Consider the following 20,657-nt stretch of genomic DNA (forward strand, 5'->3'; position numbering starts at 1 on the left):
CACTTTTCCTTGTTCTCTTTAACTTAGTTTCATTCCCTCTGTTCTTTGTAATCCGCCTGTCCCCACACTGATTTTCTTTCTACAAATCCCTTAAATAATGGATACTGACATCAGTGTCCATAGTTTTAACACCTTTATTAAATCTAATAACTTTCATAAAGAGCCTCACACACCTTAGGGAATCATGAGCTTATTAAAGATTAGCTAACCTCATTTTATGACCAAATCTCTCTTTTCCTGTTGCTCTAATATTTATCAATTGTTATTATCTTTTTTTAAACAATTTTATTGGAGTATAATTGCTTGACAATGGTGTGTTAGTTTCTGCTTTATAACAAAGTGAATCAGCTGTACATATACATATATCCCCATATCTCCTCCCTCTTGCATCTCCCTCCCACACTCCCTATCCCACCCCTCTAGGGGGTCACAAAGCACCGAGCTGATCTCCCTGTGCTATGCGGCTACTTCTCACTAGCTATCTATTTTACATTTGGTAGTGTATATCTGTCCATGCCACTCTCTCACTTCATCCCAGCTTACCATTCCCCCTCCCCGTGTCCTCAAGTCCATTTTCTATATCTGCATCTTTATTCCTATCCTGCCCCTAGGTTCTTCAGAACCTTTTTTTTTAGGTTCCACATATATGTGTTAGCATATGGTATTTCTTTTTCTCTTTCTGACTGACTTCACTCTGTATGACAGTCTCTAGGTCCATCCACCTCACTACAAATAACTCAATTTTGTTCCTTTTTATGGCGGAGTAATATTCCATTGTATATGTGTGCCACATCTTCTTTATCCATTCGTCTGTCGATGGACATTTCGGTGGCTTCCATGTCCTGGCTATTGTAAATACAGCTGCAGTGAACATTGTGGTACATGACTCTTTTTGAATTATGGTTTTCTCAGGGTATATGCCCAGGAGTGGGATTGCTGGGTCGTATGGTAGTTCTATTTTTAGTTTTTTAAGGAACCTCCATACTGTTCTCCATAGTGGCTGTATCAATTTACATTCCCACCAACAGTGCAAGAGGGTTCCCTTTTCTCCACACCCTCTCCAGCATTTACTGTTTGTAGATTTTTTTGATGATGGCCATTCTGACTGGTGTGAGGTGATACCTCATTGTAGTTTTGATTTGCATTTCTCTAATGATTAGTGATGTTGAGCATCCTTTCATGTGTTTGATGGCAATCTGTATATCTTCTTTGGAGAAATGTCTATTTAGGTCTTCTGCCCATTTTTGGTTTGGATTGCTTGTTTTTTCAATATTGAGCTGCATGAGCTGCTTGTAAATTTTGGAGATTAATCTTTTGTCAGTTGCTTCATTTGCAAATATTTTCTCCCATTCTGAGGGTTGTATTTTCATCTTGTTTATGGTGTCCTTTGCTGTGCAAAAGCTTTTAAGTTTCATTAGGTCCCATTTGTTTATTTTTGGTTTTATTTCCATTTCTCTAGGAGGAGGGTCAAAAAGGATCTTGCTGTGATTTATGTCATAGAGTGTTCTGCCTATGTTTTCCTCTAAGAGTTTTGTAGTGTCTGGCCTTACATTTAGGTCTTTAATCCAGTTTGAGTTTATTTTTGTGTCTGGTGTTAGGGAGTGTTCTAATTTCTTTCTTTTACATGTAGCTGTCCAGTTTTCCCAGCACCACTTACTGTAGAGGCTGTCTTTTCTCCATTGTATATTCTTGCCTCCTTTATCAAAGATAAGATGACCATATGTGCGTGGGTTTATCTCTGGGCTTTCTATCCTGTTCCATTGATCTATATTTCTGTTTTTGTGCCAGTACCATACTGTCTTGATTACAGTAGCTTTGTAGTATAGTCTGAAGTCCGGGAGCCTGATTCCTCCAGCTCCATTTTTCTTTCTCAAGATTGCTTTGGCTATTCGGGGTCTTCTGTGTTTCCATACAAATTGTGAAATTTTTTGTTCTAGTTCTGTGAAAAATGCCACTGGTAGTTTGATACGGATTGCATTGAATCTGTAGATTGCTTTGGGTACTATAGTCATTTTCACAGTGTTGATTCTTCCAATCCAAGAACATGGTATATCTCTCCATCTGTTGGTATCATCTTTAATTTCTTTCATCAGTGTCTTATAGTTTTCTGCATGCAGGTCATTTGTCTCCTTAGGTATGTTTATACCTAGGTATTTTATTCTTTTGTTGCAATGGTAAATGAGAGTGTTTTCTTAATTTCTCTTTCAAATTTTTCATCATTAGTGTATAAGTATGCAAGAGATTTCTGTGCATTATTTTTGTATCCTGCTACGTTACCATATTCATTGATTAGCTCTAGTAGTTTTCTGGTAGCATCTTTAGGATTCTCTATGTATAGTATCATGTCATCTGCAAGCAGTAACAGTTTTACTTCTTCTTTTCCGATTTGGATTCCTTTTATTTCTTCTTCTTCTCTGGTTGCTGTGGCTAAAACTTCCAAAACTATGTTGAATAATAATGGTGAGAGTGGGCAACCTTGTTCGTTCCTGATGTTAGTGTAAATGGTTTCAGTTTTTCACCATTGAGAATGATGTTGGCTGTGTGTTTGTCATATATGGCCTTTATTATGTTGAGGTACATTCCCTCTGTGCCTACTTTCTGGAGGGTTTTTGTCATAAGTGGGTGTTGAATTTTGTTGAAAGCTTGTTCAGCATCTATTGAGATGATCATATGGTTTTTCTCCTTCAGTGTGTTAATATGGTGTATCACATTGATTGATTTGCATATATTGAAGAATCCTTGCATTCCTGGGAGAAACCCCATTTGATCATGGTGTATGATCCTTTTAATGTGCTGTTGGATTCTGTTTGCTAGTATTTTGTTGAGGATGGTTGCATGTATGTTCATCAGTGATATTGGCCTGTCATTTTCTTTTTTTGTGACATCTTTGGTATCAGGGTGATGGTGGCCTCATAGAATGAGTTTGGGAGTGTTCCTCCCTTTGCTATATTTTGGAAGAGTTTGATAATGATACGTGTTAGCTCTTCTCTAAATGTTTGATAGAATTTGCCTGTGAAGCCATCTGGTCCTGGGCTTTTGTTTGTTGGAAAATTTCCAGTCACAGTCTCAATTTCAGTGCTTGTGATTGGTCTGTTCATATTTTCTATTTCTTCCTGGTTCAGTCTTGGAAGTTTGTGCTTTTATAAGAATTTGTCCATTTCTTCCAGGTTGTCCATTTTATTAGCCTATAGTTTCTTGTAGTAATCTCTCATGATCCTTTGTATTTCTGCAGTGTCAGTTGTTACTTCTCCTTTTTCATTTCTAATTCTATTGATTTGAGTCTTTTCCCTTTTTTTCTTGATGAGTCTGGCTAATGGTTTATCAATTCTGTTTATCTTCTCAAAGAACCAGCTTTTAGTTTTATTGATTTTTACTATCATTTCCTTCATTTCTTTTTCATTTATTTCTGATCTGATCTTTATGATTTCTTTCCTTCTGCTAACTTTGGGGTTTTTTTGTTCTTCTTTCTCTAATTGCTTTAGGTGTAAGGTTAGGTTGTTTATTTGAGATGTTTCTTGTTTCTTGAGGTAGGATTGTACTGCTATAAACTTCCCTCTTAGAACGGCTTTTGCTGCATCCCATAGGTTTTGGGTCATCGTGTTTTCATTGTCATTTGTTTCTAGGTATTTTTTGATTTCCTCTTTGATTTCTTCAGTGATCTCTTGGTTATTTAGTAGTGTACTGTTTAGCCTCCATGTGTTTGTATTTTTTACAGATATTTTCCTGTAATTGCTATCTAGTCTCATAGCATTGCGGTCACAAAAGATACATGATACGATTTCAATTTTCCTAAATTTACCAGGGCTTGATTTGTGACCCAAGTTATGATCTATCCTGGAGGGTGTTCCTTGAGCACTTGAGAAGAAAGTGTATTCTGTTTTTTTGGATGGAATGTTCTATAAATATCAATTAAGTCCATCTTGTTTAATGTATCATTTAAAGCTTGTGTTTCCTTAGTGGTAAGATGGGAATAAAGACACAGACCTACTAGAGAATGGACTTGAGGATATGGGGAGGGGGAAGGGTAAGCTGTGACAAAGTGAGAGAGTGGCATGGACATATATACACTACCAAACGTAAAATAGATAGCTAGTGGGAAGCAACTGCATAGCGCAGGGAGATCAGCTCAGTGCTTTGTGACCACCTAGAGGGGTGGGATAAGGAGGGTGGGAGGGAGGGAGATGCAAGAGGAAAGAGATATGGGAACATATGTATATGTACAACTGATTCACTTTGTTATAAAGCAGAAACTAACACACCATTGTAAAGCAATTATACTCCAATAAAGATGTTTAAAAAAAAAAAAAGCTTGTGTTTCCTTATTTATTTTCATTTTGGATGAATTCTGTCCATTGGTGAAAGTGGGTTGTTAAAGTCCCCTACTATGATTGTGTTACTGTCGATTTCCCCTTTTATGGCTGTTAGCATTTGCCTTATGTACTGAGGTGCTCCTATGTTGGGTACATAAATATTTACAATTTTTATATCTTCTTCTTGGATTGATCCCTTGATCATTATGTAGTGTCCTTCTTTGTCTCTTGTAATAGTCTTTATTTTAAAGTCTATTTTGTCTGATATGAGAATTGCTACTCCAGCTTTTTTTTTTTTTTAATGATGAACCTAAAGTGTTTTTAAAAAATTTTTTTTATTAGTCATCCATTTTATACACATCAGTGTATACATGTCAATTCCAATCTCCCGGTTCATCACACCACCACCCCCAGCCCCCACTGCTTTTCCCCCTTGGTGTCCATACGTTTGTTCTCTACATCTGTGTCTCAATTTCTGCCCTGCAAACCAGTTCATCTGTACCATTTTTCTAGGTTCCACATACATGCATTAATATACGATATTTGTTTTTCTCTTTCTGACTTACTTCACTCTGTATGACAGTCTCTAGATTACTCCAGCTTTCTTTTGATATCTATTTGTGTGGAGTATCTTTTTCCATCCCCTCACTCTCAGTCTGTATGTGTCCCTAGGTCTGAAGTGGGTCTTTTGTAGACAGCATATAATGGATCTTGTTTTTGTATCCATTCAGCCAGTCTATGTCTTTTGGTGGGAGCATTTAATCCACTTACATTTAATGTAGTTATCAATATGTATGTTCCTATTACCATTTTCTTAATTGTTTTGGGTTTGTTATTGTAGGTCTTTTCCTTCTCTTCTGTTTCCTGCCTAGAGAAGTTCCTTTAGCATTTGTTGTAAAGCTGGTTTGGTGGTGCTGAATTCTCTTAGCTTTTGCTTGTCTGTAAAGGTTTTAATTTCTCTGTCGAATCTGAATGAGATCCTTGCTGGGTAGAGTAATCTTGGTTGTAGGTTTTTCCCTTTCATCCCTTTCAATATGTCCTGCCACTCCCTTCTGGCTTGCAGAGTTTCTGCTGAAAGATCAGCTGTTAACCTTATGGGGATTCCCTTGTATGTTATTTGTTGCTTTTCCCTCGCTGCTTTTATTTATATTTTTTCTTTGTATTTAATTTTTGATAGTTTGATTAATATGTGTCTTGGCATGTTTCTCCTTGGATTTATCCTGTATGGGACTCTCTGTGCTTCCTGGACTTGATTAACTATTTCCTTTTCCATATTAGGGAAGTTTTCACCTATAATCTCTTCAAATATTTTCTCAGTCCCTTTCTTTTTCTCTTCCTCTTCTGGGACTCCTACAATTCGAATGTTGGTGTGTTTATTGTTGTCCCAGAGGTCTCTGAGACTGTCTTCGGTTCTTTTCATTCTTTTTTCTTTATTCTACTCTGCAATAGTTATTTCAACTATTTTATCTTCCAGGGCACTTTACTGTTCTTCTCCCTCAGTTATTCGACTATTGATTCCTTCAGGAGAATATTTAATTTCATTTATTGTGTTGTTCATCATTGTTTGTTTGCTCTTTAGTTCTTCTAGGTCCTGGTTAAACGTTTCTTGTATTTTCTCCATTCTATTCCCAAGATTTTGGATCATCTTTTTTTTTTTTTAATTATTTATTTTATTTTATTTTTGGCTGCATTGGGTCTTCTTTGCTGCGCGCAGGCTTTCTCTAGTTGAGGTGAGCGGGGGCTACTCTTCGTTGGGGTGCACAAGCTACTCATTGCGGTTGCTTCTCGTTGCAGAGCATGGGCTCTAGGGTGTGCGGGCTTCAGTAGTTGTGGCACATGGGCTTAGTTGCTCTGCGGCATGTGGGATCTTTCCGGACCAGGGCCTGAACCCGTGTCTCCTGCATTGGCAGGCCAATTCTTAACCATTGAGTCACCAGGGAAGCCCTGGATCATCTTTTCTATCATTACTCTGAATTCTTTTTCAGGTAGACTGCCAATTTCCTCTTCATTTGTTTGGTCTGGTGGGTTTTTACCTTGCTCCTTCATCTGCTGCGTATTTCTCTGTCTTCTCATTTTGCTTAACTTACTGTATTTGGGGTCTTCTTTTCGCAGGCTGCAGGTTCGTTGTTCCTGTTGTTTTTGGTGTCTGCCCCCAGTGGCTAAGGTTGGTTCAGTGGGTTGTGTAGGCTTCCTGGTGGAGGGGGACTGGTGCCTGTGTTCTGGTTGGTGAGGCTGGATCTTGTCTTTCTGGTGGGCAGGACCACGTCCGGTGGTGTGTTTTGGGGTGTCTGTGACCTTATTATGATTTTAGGCAGCTTCTCTGCTAATGGGTGAGGTTGTGTTCCTGTCTTGCTAGTTGTTTGGCATAGGGTGTCCAGCACTGTAGCTTGCTGGTCATTGAGTTGAGCTGGGTCTTAGCGTTGCGATGGAGATCTCTGGGAGAGCTTTCACTGTTTGATACGTGGAGCTGGGAGGTGTCTGGTGGGCCAATGTCCTGAAGTTGGCTCTCCCACCTCAGAGGCACAGGCCTGACACCCAGCCGGAGCACGAAGACCCTGTCAGTGACACACCTCAGAAGAAAAGGGAGGAAGGAAGGAAGGAAGGAGAGAGAAAGAAAGAAGTAAAATAAATAAAGTTATTAAAATAAAAAATTTTTTTAAGTTATTAAAAATAAAAAGTAATAAAAAAAAGAAGGAAAGAAAGAAGAGAGCAACCAAACCAAAAAACAAATCCACCAATGATAATAAGCACTAAAAGCTGCACAAAAAAACCAAAAACGAAAAAAAACGGACAGACAGAACCCTAGGACAAATGGTAAAAGCAAAGCTATACAGACAAAATAACAAAGAAGCATACACATACACACTCACAAAAAGAGAAAAAGGAAAAAAATATATATATATAATATTTAAAAAAATGGAAGAGAGCAACCAAATCAATGAACAAATCTACCAATGATAATAAGCTCTAAATACTAAACTACGATAAACGTAAAACCAGAAACAAATTAGATGCAGAAAGCAAACCCTAAGTCTACAGTTGCTCCCAAAGTCCACCGCCTCAATTTTGGGATGATTTGTTGTCTATTCAGGTATTCCATAGATGCAGGGTACATCAAGTCGACTGTGGAGATTTAATCCACTGCTCCTGAGGCTGCTGGGAGAAATTTCCCTTTCTCTTCTTTGTTCACACAGCTCCTGGGGTTCAGTTTTGGATTTGGCCACACCTCTGAGTGTAGGTCACCTGAGGGCGTCTCTTCCCCACCCAAAGAGGGTGGGGTTAAAATAGCAGCTGATTAGGGGGCTCTGGCTCACTCAGGCCGGAGGGAGGGAGGGGTACAGAATGCGAGGCGAGCCTGCGGCGGCAGAGGCCAGTGTGACGTTACACAGCCTGAGGCGCGCTGCGTGTTCTCCCAGGGAAGTTGTCCCTGGATCACGGGACCCTGGCGGTGGTGGGCTGCACAGGCTCCCGGGAGGGGTGGTGGGGAGAGTGACCTGTGCTTGCACACAGGCTTCTTGGTGCCTGGAGCAGCAGCCTTAGTGTCTCATGCCCGTCTCTGGGGTCCACGCTGATAGCTGCGGCTCGCACCCGTCTCTGGAACTCGTTTAGGCGGTATTCTGAATCCCCTGTCCTCGTGCACACTGAAACAATGTTCTCTTGCCTCAGGCAGTTCCAGGCTTTTCCCTGGACTCCCTCCCGGCTAGCTGTGGTGCACTAGCCCCTTTCAGGCTGTGTTCACGCAGCCAACCCCAGTCCTCTCCCTGGGATCTGACCTCCGAAGCCCAAGCCTCCGCTCCCAGCCCCCACCTGCCCTGGCAGGTGAGCAGACAAGCCTCTCGGGATGGTGAGTGCTGGTCAGCACTGATCCTCTATGCGGCAATCTCTCCGCTTTGCCCTCCGCACCTCTGTTGCTGCACTCTCCTCCGTGGCTCCGAAGCTTGCGCCCCAGCCACCCACCCGTCTCCACCAGTGACGGGGCTTCCTAGTGTGTGGAAACTTTTCTTCCTTCACTGCTCCCTCCCCGAGGTGCAGGTCCCGTCCCTATTCTTTTGTCTCTGTTTTTTCTTTTTTCTTTTGCCCTACCCAGGTACGTGGGGAGTTTCTTGCCTTTTTGGAAGTCTGAGGTCTTCTGCCAATGTTCAGTAGGCGTTCTGTAGGAGTTGTTCCACATGTAGATGTATTTCTGATGTATTTGTGGGGAGGAAGGTGATCTCCACGTCTTACTCCTCTGCCATCTTGAAGGTCCCCCCTGAGGCTTCCATTTTTAAAGCAATTTAATTTTTCTCAATGCTGTTCTTGGCATAGCTGCCTTCTGGGAACTGACTGTTGATAGATATAAGGTAGGATGTTCTCTTTTACCTAGTTATATATGGGTGCTGGACCATGCTGGGGGCATGCAAGCCCCGGGCTTCCCTGAGTCCAGGACGGTGAGTTGGAGTCCTCACACAGGCTTGGCTGCATTTTCCAGCCCCACTGGTTCTGGGATGGAGCCGCGACCCTGGGCGAGAGGTGGTGCCCTTGAAGCTCGGCAGGCAGGCTGGCCGCTGGGTCAGAGAGAGTGGGTGCCTGACAGGGAGCAGGGACTCAGGCGGGCGCACTGGACCACTCTGCACCGTGTTATTATCTTCTGATCAAGCATCCTGATAAGAAATAGAATTGAAGTCTCGTTTTTTTCCTTCACCACCCAACATTTTATTTTGATAAATTTCAAACATACAGAAAGGTTGAAATAATTATATAGTGAATATCCATACACCCACTCATACATATTCTACTATGAACATTTTATTATATATGCTTTATTATGTAACTGTGTATTTATCCATTTCTTCATCCTTCCATCAATCCACCTTAATTTTTTGATGCAGTACATTGCAGGTATCAGTATACTTCATCTGTAAAGGCTTCAGCATGCATATCATTAACTAGAGTTTTATATTAGTTTACAGTTCTTTTTTTCTTTCAAGTAATCTGTACATATAATGACCTATACACATCTTAACCTTACCATTTGCTGTATTTTGACAAATATATCACTTGTGTAACCTAAACCCCTATCAAGACAGAGAATATTACTATCACTACAGAAAGTTTCCTTGTGTCTCTTTTCAGCCAAACCTCACCCACTCTCCTCCCACCCCAGGCAACCAGTGTTCTAATATTTTTTTCCACCACAGATTAGTTTTGCCTGTTCTAGAACTTCATGCAGATGGAATCAAAGAATAGGCTTTATGGGCAAGGTTTCTTTCATTCAACATAATATTAAGATTCATCCATGTGTACACCAACAGTTAGTTCCTTTTTCCTTCTGAGTGGTATTCTGTTATATGACTGTACCACAGTTGGTTTATCCATTCTCCTATTCATGAAGAGCTGAGTGGTTTCCAGATTTTGGCCATGTTGAGTAAAGCTGCTATGAGCATTTTTGCACGAGTGTTTTTGCGAACATGTGTTTTCCTTTCTCTTCTGTCAGTACTTAGAAATGTAATTGGTGGGTCATAGGGTAGGTGTATACCTAGTATTATAAGAAACTACCACCAGTTTTGTTTCTAAAATAACTGTGCCATTTTACACTTCTATCAGCAATGTGTGATTTTGGTTGTTCCACATTCTTGCCAACATTGTGTTGTCAGTCTTTTGAATTTTAGCCATTTTGGTGGGTATATAATGATATCTCATATAGGTACTCACTGGCATTTCCTAATAACTGATGATGTTCAGTACTTTTCATATGCTTCTTGGCCATTCATAAGCGTTTATTTGTGAAATTTCTGTTTAAATCGTTGTCCACTTTTTTTATTAGGTGGTTTATGTTTTTGTTATTGAGTTGTAGTTCTTTATATATCCTGGATACCAGTCCTTTGTCAGATATATGTCTGTGAACCCATGTCTTCATTGATTTCATCCATCTTGGCCTCCATTCTGTAACATAATTGAATCAGTGTCAAATATTGTCTACATATCTTGTGCAAAGACCCTTATAGGTTTGTAAAATAAATACCTGCTAGGTGGTATCTTTCTTTAATGCTGTAGGAAGGCAATAGCGTAGTTCCAGAAAACTGTTAAATGTCAAGGACTGTTTTTCCTATTTGTCCTTCTATAATATCAGGGGTTATTTTCAGAATGGAAATTAGCGTTTTTAGTTTACTTTCAAAAATATAGTTTCATCTAGGTTTTTTTTTTCTATTTATAAAGTAATACAAAGTAAAAGAAATCTAAGAGTAATTGTAAAAAAAAAAAAAAGAAAACCAAACAATATTTTAATGTTACTTTATTCATAGTTATCTAGGGGAGAAAGTAGCTAGTGCTATTTGTGATTTCATGGTAATAAAGTTGATAATGATATTGCAAGTTTGTGAAGACATCATTTTTTTTTTCCCAAAGTACTTTTCACATTTTTTAAATCTTTGAAATCAGTAAATAAACTTTAGAGTTCGCTTCAACTCTAAGAGAGGAATTGATACCGCAGCCAGTGTAACTGTTGTGGCAAAGTTAATGTAGTCAGGATTTGTTCTTAAAACCAAGATGCAAGTGACAATCTGGGAGTGTTAAAGTCCTTTTGCACCATGCATTACTACACTGATTGTAATACAAAAGATTAAAAACATTTCAAGCATCCCCCTAGAGGAGACCAATTCAAATAAACTGTTTCAGTCATGCAATGGAATACTTCCCTTCTCTGTCTCCTCCTACTGAATGTATCACTTACATTGTTTTATTTTTTTCTTCATGATTTCATAACCATAGAATTTTACAGATGGAAAGAACTTTGGGGTCATCTGGTTCTATCCTCTCATTTTACAGAGGAAGAAAAAAACACACAGATACTAAAAAATATGCCCAAAACAATAGAACTCACAATTTGGGTAGTTGGGACTAGACATAGACCTTCTGACTGAATAATCTTTTGATTTCATATTTTTCCTCTGTTGTCATATTTACTCTTTTCTTTCTACTGCATTTGCCAATATGGTCTCTAATTGTATCTAAACTGGACTGTCACTCAGACTGATCTTTTCCCCTTAGGTCCGTCTTGTACTCTTTTGTCTCAGTGAGTTTCCTAATATAGACCTTTCATCAGGCATCCTTGTACTTCAGAAACTTTAGTAGTTGCTGTTGAATCACGTCCTAAATTCTCAAGGACCTCCATACTCTAATCCCATCCTGCCTCTGCATCCTTGTTTCCCACTCTCCCCAACCTGCACCTGCCCATCAGGATGGTCTCACTGTGACCTTGCTGCATGTGAACTCCTTTTGTGGTTCCTCTGTTGGTTCCTTACTCTGGTAAACCTCCCACCCTTCTCTCCATTTAGCCACTTACATACAGCTCATAGTTCAAAATATAGCTCAAGCTCCACCTTCTCCAATTTTCTAAATTCTCTCCACTGCAGTGATTTCTCACCCCTAAATATACACTACAACATCCCACTTAGCAATTGATGTGTGTACTAGCTTTATAACAGCTATATCCCCAAATCTCAGTGGTTTAACATCATAGATGTACACTTGTTGTTCAGTGAAGATAGTGTAAGTGTTCTTGTATTGCTGATGGTGGTGGTGGGGCTGCTGTGCTTTTTGCAGCTATTTAGGGGTTCAGGGTGATGGAGGCTCTGCCATCTTTAACAGAAAACTCCCAGAGTTGCCCAGGCATTGGAAGTTGGAGAAAGAGTGGAGAAGGCATACCTGCTTCTTAGGCACCTCAGTCAAGTAGGGACATGTCAGTACTTTTGCTGGTGAAAACTAATCACAGGGCTGCACATTTGCTGGCAAATGTACCCTCTGATTGGGTGACTGCACCCCTGGAACTGCTCTACTCTTACTCTAGTCTTTGGAGGGAAGCATAAATCTTGGGGTGGGCGTGGTGGTGGTAACTGTCTAGCTTTGTTACAGTGTTATCCTGTACTGATTTTAATTGCTTGGTGTCTTTGTATCCCCAGCTGGAGTTTACACTGTGACTAAAATTCCACAAATGTATACAACAGAATGAGAGTCTGGCACTTAGCTATGCTCAGTGAATGCTTGTTAATAACAGAATAATTTATGTAGTGGTTTTTTTGGTTGTTGTTTTGTTTTTGTTTTTGTTCTTAATTCCTAAATTAAACCAGAAAGAGAAACAAAAAATAATAAATCGCTAGGGGTTCTGTCTTTGTCTTTTTAAAGGGCACATTTGCAGTGTATTCTTCATACACAGAGTGAAATTTAGCTGGATTATCTTCACTTTAAGAATAATGAGATTCTTTCCAGCTTCAAAAACTATTTTCAATTGGTGCGTCGTTTCCCTTTCTTTTCCTAAACCTTTTCTGTTATAGAAAAATTGACACGTATACAAAATAGAGTGAATATTATAACTAAACCCCATGTACACATCACCTGGCTTAGTGATGATTGACTCATGACTAGTGTCATTTCATCTGCATACCTCACTCCCATCCCACACTACATTTGTGAAACTAAACATAAATATCATATTGTTTCATGTGTAAATATTTCCACTTGTATTGCTAATAGATAAGGCCTAAAAGAAAATCCCATAATACTATATCTCATTTCAATAATAACAATAATTCCTTTTTACCACCAAATAATCCAGTTAGTAATCAAATTTCCCCCATTAAAAAAAATTGGTTTGTTCAAATCAAGATCCAAACGCTACATTTTAGAAATACCTCTTAAATATTTTTAAAAATTATAGTTCTCTCTCTTGCCCACTTTTTTCTTGGAATTTATTTATTGAAGAAACAAGTCATTTGTCCTATAATGGTTCTCACATTCTGGATATGGCTGAATCCATCCTTACAGTTTCTTTCACAGTTTAGTGTACCTCTTTCCCCAGCATTTCCTGTAGGCTAGAGTTAGGTCTAGAATCTTTTTTTTTTTTTTTTTTAAATGTTCTTTTTCTCTTTTTTTTCTTTAAATTTATTTATTACTTACTTATTTATTTATTTATTTATTTATGGCTGTGTTGGGTCTTCGTTTCTGTGCGAGGGCTTTCTCTAGTTGCGGCAAGCGGGGGCCACTCTTCATCGCGGTGCGCGGGCCTCTCAGTATCGCAGCCTCTCTTGTTGCGGAGCACAGGCTCCAGATGCGCAGGCTCAGTAGTTGTGGCTCACGGGCCCAGTTGCTCCGCGGCATGTGGGATCTTCCCAGACCAGGGCTCGAACCCGTGTCCCCTGCATTGGCAGGCAGACTCTCAACCACTGCGCCACCAGGGAAGCCCAGGTCTAGAATCTTGATCAGATTCTGGTTTGATTTTTCATCGTAAATGGGGTTATATATATCCATCAGAAAACACATAATGTCTCATTATGTTTCTTTTTTGCTGGTAACATTTATCAGTGGATTTAAGAGTTGTCACCCTGATCCATCCATTATAAAGTTCTCCCTCAGTTTTCACCTGTGGTCTTGGCTGCCACTGACGATCATTACCTAGATCCATTATTTCATCATGCACATTGTCTTTTTACAATAAGATCTTCCAGAATTTTGAAGTATTTTATTATTCCTTTTCATCTTGTATTATTAAATCTATTTTAGACATTTAAACTTTCCCCCCATCATAAAAATGGTAATTAACACCTGTTTGACACAAAGTATTTTTACATACACTGTTGCGCAAATACAATCTGATCCTCTCAAAACACCTTAGAGTTAAGCTGGCTCTGTGACCTTGGGCAAAGGTCCTCATCATAGAGATGAGGAAAATAATAACAACCACCTCTAGGATTGTTATGAAAATTAAACAAGTTAAATACTGCTTAGAACAGTGCTCACCATATTATAGTAAGAGAGAAATAAACAGTTGCTACTGTTGTTATTATATTATGTTGCTATCATCAAAATTTTTTTCAATTTTAATCTACTATGTTGCAGCTTTAATGTTTCTTTGATTTTTTTAAATTTTAGTTTTTATGGAGATTAATAGGAACGATTTAATTACGTTTCCATATAATTTCATAGTCTCTGACCCCCCCCATCATAACCTTGATTAGCTTACATGTGATATGAACTTAGCTTTTACTGTTGCTTACTGTTAAATATTATTTAAATACTCTGTTTTCTTTATTTATAGAAGACCAACGAAAAATCATTTTCTACCCCCTAACCCCACCCTACCCCCCCAAAAAAAAAAATTAAAAGAAGATAATATTTAACTTGCACTGTTTAGGCTATCTATACCATATTCTCCTTTATGATATGAAAAAAACAACATGCTTTCACATATCTTATCTGATAAGCTTTTAATGTACTCTAGAATAAGCCTTAATGGAATCATAGAGTCCTAGAGCTTAGAGGACTGTGGAGAGCAGTCTCAGCACTTCATTTGCAGGTGAAGAAACTGAGGACTAACTAGGTTAAAGGACTCATCCAAGTTGACCAACGTCACGTGACCAACCAGTGGCAGAGCCAGGACTAATACCCAGATCTTAAGTCAAAACCAGCCCAGGTCTCCACATTTTCCATTATACTGCGTAATGCTAAACTATTTTCACTGTCCCTCCATCAATGGTCACGACACCACGCTACAAGCAACAATATCACTATTTGGAGCTAAAAGTGAGAAACGTGAGCTGCAGGTTTGATGACACACAAATGTCAGTGGAACTTAGCAACGTGGAACCCAGGAACCCATCCCTGTTTCATGACACTTTAATGACAACAGACAGTAAATGTATGTAAGACTAAATGAGTATAATGTGTATGTACATTAATACCTAGACATAAAGAGAAAGGACAGCTCCTTTCCACTGACACCGTGGAAAGGTGACACACTTGTGACACACAGTCATATATGAGGGTAGAATTGCAAGGCAGATTTTAGGTAAGTTTTGACTTTTTTGTTTGTTTTTACTTTTAATTGTGGAGAATTTTAAATATGCACAAAAATAGACATAATAGTATAATGAATTCTTATGTTCCCATCACTCAGCCCCAATCTCCATTAACCTAAGGCCAATCTTATCCCATTCCTCCCCTCATCCACTCCTCCCTTTTGTATTATTTTGAAGCATATTTCTCTAGAAGACAAAAAGTTTTAAAATAATTACAAACATGACCAATTATCATGCCTAAAATTTATTAATATAATCAAACAGGCAGTTAGTATTCAATATTCCCATTGTTTTATAAACATCAACTTTCTTAGTTTCTTTTTTTGAATCGGGATCTAACCTCTCACATTGTGACTATTTCTCTTTAATCTATGTTACTTCTCTCTTTACTCCTTGCAATTTACTTGTTGAAGAAAACAGATTGTTTGACCTGTAGCTTTCCCCAGAGTCTGGATTTTGCTTGCTTACATGCCTGCAGTGTACTTACAAGGCAGCTTTAAACATTAAAGAAAATGTTTGTGCATATTATTAACAGGTTTCACCAATTTGGTGGTATTATTTGGGGCACTGTTGATAACAACTAGAGGTCCGGGTGGTGATCCCAGCTGGCTGTGAGCGCTCTGTGATGGACTTAGGTGTGCTTGTCCACGTGAGCAGCTGCTATCAGGCTGAGAAAACTAGTCTAGTGCCCCAGTCCCTTCCTGCTCTCCAATCTAAATTGGGCCTTTTGTTATATAGTGTCAGAGCATCCTTTACTTTTCCTTCACAGCAGTTGGCACAATTTGTAATTATAGAGGTCTTGGAAGATTTATAGTCAGAAAAGTCAGGAGTACATGAATGTAACAGTGTATAACTAAATTCTTTATAACACACAAACCATGGTTTCCAGCTGGGAATGGGAAAACATAAACTTGACAATTCAGGATAATCATTTCCACTTTGGAACTTTTTCTCTTGTGATTAAGCACCAAGTCAAATTCCATTCTTCCTTCCTCTTCTGTTCTCCCTGGGGACGACTATATTCCCGGTCAGGTCATCCCGTGTACATGCTGTTCTTTACTTGGTTCTCACCTTTAACTGAGTTTGGGGCTATTTCTTCAGCCTTCATTTGTCCCAATTTCATAGGCTTGTTGTAAAAACTCTATGGTCAGTGAGTCTTCCAGACAAGAAGAGGAGATTCAGAGGAGGTAATAGTACAGGTGCTAATGGGTGCTGAGAAGGGTGCTGGCACCCTGTCCCCTACCAGGGCAAAACCGAGGGAGGTAATTGCAATACCCAGATTTACTTAGGTAAATCTCAAGTTTGGAATAGCACCCAGCCAATAGGACACCTGGCCAGCAAGGACTGAGTGAGTCCTGACAGATGGACTGAGGGCAGCTTTATAGAACCTGCATATGCCTGGGTGGCGGAAGGAAATTGCTGAGAGATTTTAAGCCTCTGAAGGATTTGAGGGTGGTGGCAAAATGCCAAGAGGCCCGGGGAACCGGGAGAGACTGAGTATGTAGACCTTGAGGCTGGAAGCAATGGCAGGGACCATGGCCACCAGCAATGGGTGCCGAATAGCACTTGTGGTAAACTGTACCTCCGCTGGTGCATGTCTGTGACCCCCCAAGGATCATGTGGACAGTGACACTACAGATGTCCCCAGTGGTGGAAGGTAGTTAAGATTTCTTGGGGAAGTTGGCTCATCCTCAAGAAAAAGGGAAACAGAAGAAGGAGGAGGAAAACTTTGAATCATAATGAATATTTAGTAGCTTTAAACAGAAAGGGACTGAACTATCTTCAAGTGGCAAGGTTGAGTTAACTTTCCTTCCATCAGCAGAAAGGGGACTCAAGAGCTAAGTTTGAATTCCATGAGAAAAAGTTAAGGCAAATTCCAACACATGTGGGTGACTATAAGTTTTAAACCCACTATACAACTCACATTTATGTGTTTATTTATTTATTTATTTATAAATTTATTTATTTATTTATTTATTTATTTATTTTGGCTGTGTTGGGTCTTCGTTTCTGTGCGAGGGCTTTCTCCAGTTGCGGCGAGCGGGGGCCTCTCTCTGTCGTGGCCTCTCCCGTTGCGGAGCACAAGCTCCAGACGCGCAAGCTCAGTAATTGTGGCTCACGGGCTTAGTTGCTCCGCGGCATGTGGGATCTTCCCAGACCAGGGCTCGAACCCGTGTCCTCTGCATTGGCAGGCAGATTCTTAACCACTGCGCCACCAGGGAAGCCCTATGTGTTTATTTTTAAATGTCTATCTTCACTATAATGTAAATTTCATCAGGGCACAAACCATCCCTTTTTTTCTTCTGTATTCTTAACACCTAACCCAGTGCTCAGCACTTGACAGACACTGAAGAAGAATTTACTGTATGAATATTAGACCCACACATCAGAGCTCCTTCAGAAGTACTTGATACAGAGCAAGCACACAATAAATGATCTTTTCTTTTCCTTCCTGGAAGAATATATATCTCTTTGGGCACAGTCCATCTTGCTGTTGGAAGCCAATTCTGCCTTGGGTGGCTCTGAAGGTAAATCTGCTTTGGTATTTTTTACGGGAGCTACTTAAGAAGCTGAAGACATAGTGTTTGTCTTCTCTAGCCTTTTTCTGTATCCAAAGGGTGTACTGTATGCAGCAGGAGCCATAGCTGCAGCTACCAAGGGTCTATTCTGTGGAAGAAGCTGACTACTCAGTAGTGATTGCCCCATCACCAACCTCATCCCGGCCCCTTAATTCCAAAACTTTCTCTCCTTTTCCCTCTCAGCCTGGGATCCAATCTGTTCTCATTCTCCTCTCCTTTTTCTGTGCCACTGCTCTTGTCTGCCCTTCCCCACTGACACCCCTAACCTTCACCCCCTTTCAGAGTAGAACTCCCAGCCAGTATTTCCTGAACTTGCCTGCAAAGAATTACCTGTGCTCCTTGTTAAATACACAGATTTCCTCAGCAGTTCCCCTGGAGATCAAGTGGGTGGGCCTGAAATCTTTTTTTTTTTTTCTTTCTGTAGGTAATTCTTTGCATCTGATAAGTTTAAGAAAAATTGCCAATGTAAATAACAAGGACTAGGAAGGTGAAGACACATGAGGAGTAGGGACATAAGTGGTGGAGAGCGGTGACAAAGAAATTTCTGAGTGAAAAGGAATTTGATCCAGCACTTTTTTTCTCTTTTCCCAGTACTAACATACCTGTGTGAATGCTGATTTAAAAAAAAAAAAAACACCTGGACTTCCCTGATGGCGCAGTGGTTAAGAATCCACCTGCCAATGCCTGGACACAGGTTCGAGCCCTGGTCCGGGAAGATCCCACATGCCGCGGAGCAATTAAGCCCGTGCGCCACAACTACTGAGCCTGCGCTCTAGAGCCCGAGAGCCACAACTACTGAGCCCACATGCCACAACTACTGAAGCCCGTGCACCTAGATCCCGTGCTCTGCAACAAAAGAAGCCACTGCAATGAGAAGCTCGCGCACCGCAATGAGGAGCAGCCCATGCTCACCGCAGCTAGAGAAAGCCCACGCACAGCAACGAAAACCCAACAGCCAAAAAAAAAAAAAAAAACCTCATGGCATTATGGAAAACTGATGATATTGATTGTGGTAAAAGATACTGAACTATCAAAGTAAAAAAAAAAATGAAAATGTTGGTCAAGCTATGTCAAAAAATACTAATTACAGTCATTTCAGTGACCTCCTTCCTGTCGTATCTTATTGCCATGCAGCACAAACAATGAAGTGTAACGTCAAATGTGTGTGATTAACTAAGCTGTAAGCTTTATTTGATTAGAACAGTAACCTGTCTCCCTCTGAATACCTGCTTGTATCTTTATATAGTCAGTCTTTATAGGTAGGTGTACATGAGCACGTTACCTTCTCAGTTGTAAAATATTAAAAGGAACACGGCATAGATAAGGCCGTCCTTTATTCTCATTTTTGGAAATTTAAGGCAAACACCTGTTACAGTGACAGATTACTCATGTTATAATCTCTGCCTTTTTTGAGAATTTTGTTTCTTTTTGCCCCATCCCACCTTGAATAGGAGAATTTCACACTTCAAGCTTACTCCACTGGGTAAAGAACAGTACTTACAGAAAGGAAAACCCTGGAGCTTTGTACTCTGAGACCTCCACCCACTGAGAGCATAGTCAGTCGCCTTTCCTTCCCTGCAGTCTCAGGATCGCTGGGGAGGAGAGCTTTCAGGAGACGGGTGAGGAGACCTGGAGAACTGGAATGGGCTGGTGCTGCTGGAAGACCTCAGCGCTGGGGGTGTGCATGGCCTTGCGGAAGCTGGAGCCTTCAAGGCCTTCTGGTTCGTGATCCTGCCATTGTGTCCATTGCTTCAAAGGTGAGAGTATTAAGACTAATAATTCCTAAAGGACACGGTTTTGTAGTATGAATCTCTTCTTAACAAAATACGGCACAACATGAAAGAGGGTTCATAGTGCAGGCTTTCAGGCTGCTGTATTCTCCTCTCCCCAGTGTCTGTGGCTCTGCTGTTTCGTGTCAGGAATCTGGCTTCTGGCCAGAGACAGCATATTTTCCAAGCCTGTTGCTCTGAAAACTATTGTCATTCAGAAAAATCCCCAGTTGCTTCTCAAATTAGTACTTACCAAATGTTGGATACTTTTAGAGATTTGCAGCCTTGTAATCATGTCTGTTAGTTTTATATTACCTCCTCTTTGTGTGGTTTTATGCAAATAAAAGCATGGTGCTGGCTGATCAGTTACCGATGGAATTCAGCATTGAAGGACCTTGATCATATTACCCAGGAAAATTAAACTTTGGTTTCCATAGACTTGTACTCCGGCTCATCATTTCCTGTCTTTGGATGTCCCGACAGAGTTGGCGACATCACTGAAGAATGAAAAAACAGTGCCTTCGGAGTTTCCTACAACACATTTTCATGTATCAAAGGAAAATGGCATTGATAGGAGAGGCAGATCGCATTAGAATTATTTGGGTCCTTAACTGAATCTCCTTCCTGGCTGATTCAGTCCCTTCCTTTGTGTCTGCGGATCCATCTATGAAGAGGGGATAATTACACCTGTTCCTCAGAGGGATGTTACAGAGATTCGTTTTAAAAGTCTATAAAGCTTTTTGAGCACGGAGAAATATACTTACAAGAAAATATATTGTTGTTGCAGTGGTCCTGGCAAATCTTAATTCCAGTTATCAGTGTATTGATGAATATGCATTATTCATTTTCATTACATAGAGGTTAGCTCTTCATGCTCTGTTTTTCCCCATGTGTGTATGTCTAAGAGGAGGTGGTGGGGAGAATGGATCATCAGCCACAAGCGTGCGTTTTAAATGATCCATTTTCTTTGCACTCCCTCGTGTTCAGGCTTTGAGGTAAAGGAGATGAGTTAAAGAAATGGCATGACAGGTCATGGAAGCAACCTAAATGCCCATCAACAGACGAATGGATAAAGAAGTTGTGGTACATATATACAATGGAATATTACTCAGCCATAAAAAGGAACGAAATTGAGTCATTTGTTGAGATGTGGATGGATCTAGAGACTGT

The 20,657-nt window shown here is 40.1% G+C and overlaps 1 long non-coding RNA gene across 2 annotated transcripts in view; it reads left to right on the top strand.

The window, feature by feature from the left end:
* The window catches only part of LOC132372071 (uncharacterized), a 91,819-nt gene extending 71,929 nt beyond the window's left edge, over positions 1-19,890 (top strand). For both annotated transcript variants that reach the window (XR_009505083.1, XR_009505084.1), the window contains one exon: positions 19,170-19,890. This is a non-coding gene — a long non-coding RNA (uncharacterized LOC132372071). The remainder of the gene's footprint in view (positions 1-19,169) is intronic.
* Positions 19,891-20,657: the final 767 nt, after the last annotated feature.

The sequence above is a fragment of the Balaenoptera ricei genome, chromosome 9, assembly GCF_028023285.1.
Source record: "Balaenoptera ricei isolate mBalRic1 chromosome 9, mBalRic1.hap2, whole genome shotgun sequence".
NCBI lineage: Eukaryota > Metazoa > Chordata > Mammalia > Artiodactyla > Balaenopteridae > Balaenoptera > Balaenoptera ricei.